The sequence below is a fragment of the Camellia sinensis genome, chromosome 6 (assembly GCF_055761805.1).
Source record: "Camellia sinensis isolate YWXY chromosome 6, ASM5576180v1, whole genome shotgun sequence".
Classification (NCBI taxonomy): domain Eukaryota; kingdom Viridiplantae; phylum Streptophyta; class Magnoliopsida; order Ericales; family Theaceae; genus Camellia; species Camellia sinensis.
In genome coordinates this window covers 123,018,250-123,025,043 of record NC_138966.1, presented here as the reverse complement: position 1 = coordinate 123,025,043, position 6,794 = coordinate 123,018,250, and the positions used below count along the sequence as shown (strand labels likewise).

General features: G+C 36.6%; 1 long non-coding RNA gene across 1 annotated transcript; it reads right to left on the bottom strand.

Moving 5' to 3' along the window:
* Positions 1-768: 768 nt before the first annotated feature.
* On the bottom strand, positions 769-2,559 carry LOC145792861 (uncharacterized). Its single transcript, XR_014332969.1, has 2 exons — positions 1,637-2,559; positions 769-1,170 (listed from the first exon to the last, which is right to left on the bottom strand). It is a non-coding gene; the product is annotated as an uncharacterized LOC145792861 (long non-coding RNA).
* Between the last annotated feature and the right edge of the window lie 4,235 nt (positions 2,560-6,794).

Below are 6,794 nucleotides of genomic sequence, written 5' to 3'. Positions count from 1 at the left end.
CCAACTCGTTGTGGTTGTGGACACATGGAACCTACCAATAGGCACGTGGGAGGCTTGCAAAGGGCACAAGTTGTACACGTTGTGTAAATTACCTTCCAGGAAGGTGCCTCTATATGACATGTATGTGCACATCCTCAACTATATATATATTTCATATGTATGTATTTATATAAATAAAGAAATAAACCTCATTGGCTTGCACCACAGTATTTATAGTCAACTTATCATACGTAGCATAGTTTATCCACTACTAATATCTTCGAAGTTTGCATAAGTTTTCACTTCTCCTTATGATATATTAAAGTTTTATTTATTTCTGTTCAATGCATCAAGTAAAAAAAGAAAGATTCAAACAATTGACATCTTAATAAGGTATATGAAGTTTGAAATTGTTAATTGCTAGCTTAATTGGCTTTTGGTAAATTGGAGGTGTACTGTGTTATTGTACTTTAATATTGTGATTGAATTTTAAATTTGTTACTAAAAAAGATATATAGAAGAAAAGAAAAGGAATATGTGGAAAAAGTTAGTCATATATTATCTACTACTTTTCTTTTCTCTTTTCATTTTGTTTCATAAAATTAAAATCCAAATGTAACTTAAAATATTATTATAAATAAATAAATAATTGTGATTATGCAAGTGTATATTAGTTTCCATCTATCATCCTAAAAGTTGAGAGGTATACCAATTAGATCCCCTGGCCGGCTCATATATAAGTGTTGGTAACATTTTTGCATGTAATATAAAACCTACTAAACCTTCACTCTGATTAATATAATAAGAAAGAAAATAATATTTATTAATTTCAGCTTACATGTAGAAACTATTATATCTAGAAAAATAATGGGGCACTTGCCAATAAGTCTCATACAGAAAGTTTAAAATCTATCTAATTCCAAAACAAAATACTTGCACCAATTAGTCATACATATTTTTAATTGTTACCAACAACTCTTTTTATATATATATATATATATAACTTTAAAAATGCTGCTACATCCAACGACTTTCGTTAGACTCACCGAAGACTCGCCGGAATATTCAACATCGCCGAGAAGTCGCCGAAGCATCACAGAAAGTTTACCGGAGTATTTTGAGCATCGCCGGAAGTTCGCCGAAGTGTTTTGAACGTCATTGGAAAAAGTCAAGAACATCACCAGAGACTCACTGAAATATTCAGAATATTGTCCCGAAAAAAAAAAAAAAAAAAAAAAAAAGAATAAATGAAGAAATTATAGTTAAAAAACATAAAAACAACAACAAACAACAATGGGAAAAAGTATATATTATTTTTCAATTTTTGTAGGGTTTAAACAAATAATCTGTAATATTGATAAAACTAAAAAGTAAGTTTTGAAACTGTAAAATATTATAGTTTTAAAGCATTATTCTATTAAGCTGGAAAACATATTATGAAACTATAAAATTTTATAATTTTAAAGGATGATTCATTTTAGCACCAAAAAAGTTAAAACTGTAAAATTTTACAGTTTCCACCGCCTGACTTAAAAACAACTTATTCAGAACTTGAAATTTTTCTCTAATAAAACAGGAAAATATACGTGTGTAATAGAGAAAAAGTAGAAAAATTGAGAAATCGAAGAAAAGAATAGATTTAGAAAGAATATTGTACTCCGGCAACTATTTTTGGTTTAGATCTAGTCGGATCTCATGTAGATCTACTCAAATCTGATATAGATCTCATCTTCTTCGTTGTTGGTAAGGATGAAGTCACGAGTTGATGTCGGTGGTTGCTGGTTGCTGGTGAACTCCAATCAATGGTAATCGTCGGTCACTGATAACTATATATTAGAAAGAGAAAGATAATAAGGAAAGTGTCATCACCGGTCGTCGGACATGACAAACAGAAGGAAAAGAAAACACAGAAAAAAAAAAGTGAGAGGAAAACGTAAAGTATGAGACAAAAAGTAGAGAGAGAGAGGGATAAACGTGTAGGACTTTTAGGTCTACTCAAAAAGTTATTGAATTAAATAGTATACACATATTTCAAACAGGACCTATAGATAATTTTCCCAAAAATAATAGGGCAGACCCATCATTATTTTTTAAGGTAGGTTACACTTTCCATATTTATACATAATATTTAGAATAACCTCCCCTCGCATTTAGAGAGGACACAACAATTTGATGTAATTCCACTAACCTTCCTTTAGTAAGGCTAAAATAAGCAGAACTAATACAGATGGTGTAAAAATATAAGGATAACAAAAAAAAAAAAAAAAGAGTTTACATCTAAGTGTAAAATAAATGACAATATTATTTTTTTATCCAGATAATCAATAAATTATTGGTAAAAAAAATAAATTACGTGTTATATGAATTAAGACCTTAAAAGAAATCAAATATAATTATACTAAAATTATAAGACTAGTTATATTTTTTTTTTAAAAATCAGTGTAATATCCCAATATTTATTGTGTGACGTAAAAGATGAAATTTAAATAATTAAATTTTATATCTACCAGCTGTCTACTAATAATTTGAGATCACATTGACCCCAAAAAAAAAAAAAAAAAAAAAAAAAAAAAAAAAAAATTGGAGAGTTATATATTATTGTGTGACGTAAAAGGAGAAAATAAAATAATAAAATCTTTGCATATATCAGCCGTCGTCTGAAAATTTGAAATCGCAACAAATAAATAAATGTAAGTGAATTCTTGCACGTAGCCATATACTTTTTAGTTTGGAAAATAATTTTTTAGTTTGAGATTACTATCTCAGATTTGATCCTCATCTGTTATGGTTTAACCAAAAATAAAAAGTTAATTTAAAGTCTCAACTTTTTACTCTTGGAGAGTTATGTGTAGTTTCGATCATGCTACGTAGCTCGAATGTCGCGGCTCGAAACGCGACTCGACACCAAAACGACGTCGTTTTGGTGTCGATTTTTTTTTTTTTTTTTTTTCCTGGTTTTGCAGAATGAAGAAGAAGAAGAAGAAGAAGGGAGAAGAAGAGAAGGGCGGAGGAGGAGGAGGAGGAGGGAGGGGAGGGGGCCATAAAAACCGGTTTGAGGAGGAGGGGAGGCTGGGCAGACGACGGTGGCGGGGCTGCGACGGAGGAGGAAGCAGAGGCGGCGGCGGGAGCTACGACGACGGCGGGAGCTGCGACGACGGCGGGGCGGGGAGCTTCGGACGCCGACCTTCTTCCTCTCCCTCCCTTCTCTTTCTCTCCCTCTCGCTCTCCCTCTCTTCCTCTCGAGCCATTTCGAGCCTGGTAGCTTGAAGCTACCAGACATTTTCCGTGTAGTTTCTATTAATGAATTTATTATTTTATAGGTCCTATGATAATTAATAGTATTTTTCATCATATACTATTAAAAAATGTCATTAATTGTCAATCTTCAGCGAAAGTTTGAAAATTTTGTCACAAAAAATGCCACTAATTATAAGTTTTAGCAACAGTTTAAAAAAATCGTCACAAAAAAACGTTACTAATTTTTAACTTTCAGCGATAGTTTGAAAAATTCATCACAGAAAAATATCACTAATAGTAAGTTTTAGTGATAATTTATAAAAATCATGATAAAAAAAAAACACTCAGTGTTGATTTTTAGCTACATATGTAAAAAATTGTCACAATTATTTTTAACAACGATTGTATTATGACTTATTTTTAATAAGACTTAATAGGAATTACACAGAGAGTGAGTTTGATGAATTTTTTTATTTTTTATTTATGTCACTAGTGATATAAGAACAAACGAAAAGGGTGTCCATTTATCTTGCAGAGCCTTTAGACCTATATCACAAAGATAAGCTTGAGATTCAAATACTATCCCTAAATTAGAGAACTAGATAAATAGAAAGAAATTCAAATCAATTCTGGCATTAGAGCACAGCTGGTTAGGAGGACAATTATGTGTGACTTGTTTTTTTTACACCTTTTTATATCAATTGATTTCATAGCCAGATGTAATTTTCTTTCATTAATTGTTTAATTATTATCTCAATAAAAGAACCAATTACAAGGTGATACAAAACAGTGTCAAAATTTTTATGAAATTAGGTGGACAATTCTTAACTTTCATTAATTCAATCCTGTAATACTCCCTGCACATGTTGCCTAGTCGCATTTAGATATGACAGTGATGAAAAAAATGGACTCGAGTGTAGACTTGGCTTAGTGGAACAACTCTTGTCTTCCACTAATCCATATTAGTATTTGTCTAAGGAGTATATTACAAACTTAGTTGACCTAGAGAGAGGATATAGAACAAGTCTAACTCGTAGTAACCGTTATTATAATGTGAAAACTCTTACATGATATTACAGTTATACATAATGAAATAATAATTGGAGAAAGTGAGAGAAGATAGAGATGAGCGAATAGAGAGAGAGAGAGAGAGAGAGAGAGGCACAATTGTTTCTATGAATTGTACATGTCTATTACACAAAGAAGGCACTCTATTTATAGAGGATGCCTTGGATGCCTATGAACAATAACATAATGCTACACTAACATAATGCACTAACATAATGCTACACTAACATAATGCACTAACATAATGCTACACTAACATGATAATGCTACACTAACATAATGCACTAACATAATGCTACACTAACATGATAATGCACTACATAATGATACACTAATATACACTAACATCCCCCCGCAAACTCAAGGAGGGGAAGCATCAACCAAGTTGAGTTTGGAAACAAGATCATTGAAGCGGCCAGGAGGATGAGCCTTAGTGAAGATATCAGCGGGTTGATCGACGGAAGCGATAGGGAGAAGACGAACAGTACCACAGGTAACATGCTGGCGAATGAAATGACAATCAATCTCAATATGTTTGGTGCGATCATGAAAAACATCATTGTGAGCAATCTGAATGGCACTCTGATTGTCACAATAGAGAGGGGTAGGATCAGAAGAAGAAACACCCATATCAGCAAGGAGCCAGCGAAGCCAGAGAAGTTCCTGAGTAGTATCAGCAAGAGCTCGGTATTCAGCTTCGGTGCTAGAGCGGGCAGTGAGGGATTGTTTTTTGCTACGCCAAGCAAGAAGAGAGTCCCCTAAGAAGAAGCAGAATCCCGTGGTGGAGCGTCGATCCGTAGGATCCCCAGCCCAATCAGCATCGGAAAAGGCACGCAGTTCAAGAGAGGAGGAAGCAGAGAAGTGAAGACCATGGAACAGAGTGCCTTTGAGGTAGCGAAGGATGCGGAGTAGAGCAGTATAGTGGGGAGTGCGAGGAGCCGACATGTACTGACTGACAATGTGAACAGCATAGGCAATGTCAGGACGAGTTACTGTGAGATAGACAAGGCTGCCGACGAGTTGGCGATAAAGAGTAGCATCAGAGAGAAGAGTCCTATCGAGAGGAGTGAGACGAATCTGAGGATCAACTGGAGTAGAGGTAGTTTTGCAATCAGTCAGACCAGCACGAGCCAGAAGATCGGATGCATATTTGGCCTGGGACAAATAGGAACCAGTAGAATCATGAGAGACTTCAAGGCCTAAGAAGTAGTTAAGAGTACCAAGGTCCTTCATCTCAAACTGGTGGTGGAGAAACTGTTTGAGGTGGAGAATACCAGCTTCATCATTACCAGTGATAATCATATCATCCACATACAGAAGAAGAAGAGTGGTACCATGAGAAGTAGTCCGGATAAAAAGAGCAGAGTCATAGGAGCTAGAGGTGAACCCAAAATCATGAATGGTAGAACTGAACGTAGCAAACCAAGCACGAGGTGCTTGCTTGAGGCCATAGAGAGCACGCTGTAGTTTGCAAACCTGATGAGGGGGAAAAGTGGACCCAGGTGGAGGTTGCATGTAGACCTCCTCAATAAGATGACCATTGAGGAAAGCATTTTTGACATCCATCTGAAAGAGCCCCCAGTGGCGAGCAGCGGCAACAGCAAGTAAACTGCGAACAGAGGTTAGCCGAGCAACAGGAGAGAATGTCTCCTCATAATCAATACCATATTCCTGGTTGAAACCCTTGGCAACAAGACGAGCTTTGTAGCGTTCAATAGAGCCATCAGAATGTGTTTTGATTTTGTAAACCCATTTGCAGCCAATGGCAGTCTTGCCAGGAGGAAGATCAACAAGATCCCAAGTATGAGCTTTGTCCAAGGCCTGTAGTTCATCGGTCATAGCTTGCTGCCAAAGAGGATTAGTACAAGCCTCACGATAGGAGGTAGGTTCATAAGTAGAGAAGGCAGCAGATCCAACAATATAATCACGAAGATGGATAGGAGGTTGAGTGACCCGGCGTGGTCGACCCGTAGGAGGATCGGTGGGAGGAAGAACCGATGGAGAAGGAGGTGTGGCAATAAGAGGTAGACCTTCAGGGAGAGCAGGCTGGACAGGATCAGGAGTGAGCAAGGGCGTCTCGATGGAGGAGGAACCTGTATCAAAATCAGCAGAGAAAAGATCGACAGAAGGATTAGTAAACAGGACAGTAGTGGAGAGTGCGGGTAAGTGAAAAGAGGATAGCGAGGAAAACATTTGGTGCTCCCAGAAAACGACATGGCGGGAGATACGAAGACGTTTAGAGAGAGGATCCCAACAGCGAAAGCCTTTATGTTCAATTCCATACCCAAGAAAGCAACAAAGACGAGAACGAGGTTCAAGCTTGGTGTGTTCATGGGATTGAAGTAGAACAAAGCAGGCAGAGCCAAAAACCCGGAGATTAGCGTAAGGAGGGGGAGTGCCATGCAGACGTTCAAAGGGAGTTTGATTATGGATGACAGGAGAAGGAGCACAGTTGATAGTGTAAACAGCAGTGAGGGCAGCTTCCCCCCAAAAGTTTTCAGGGCAGGAAG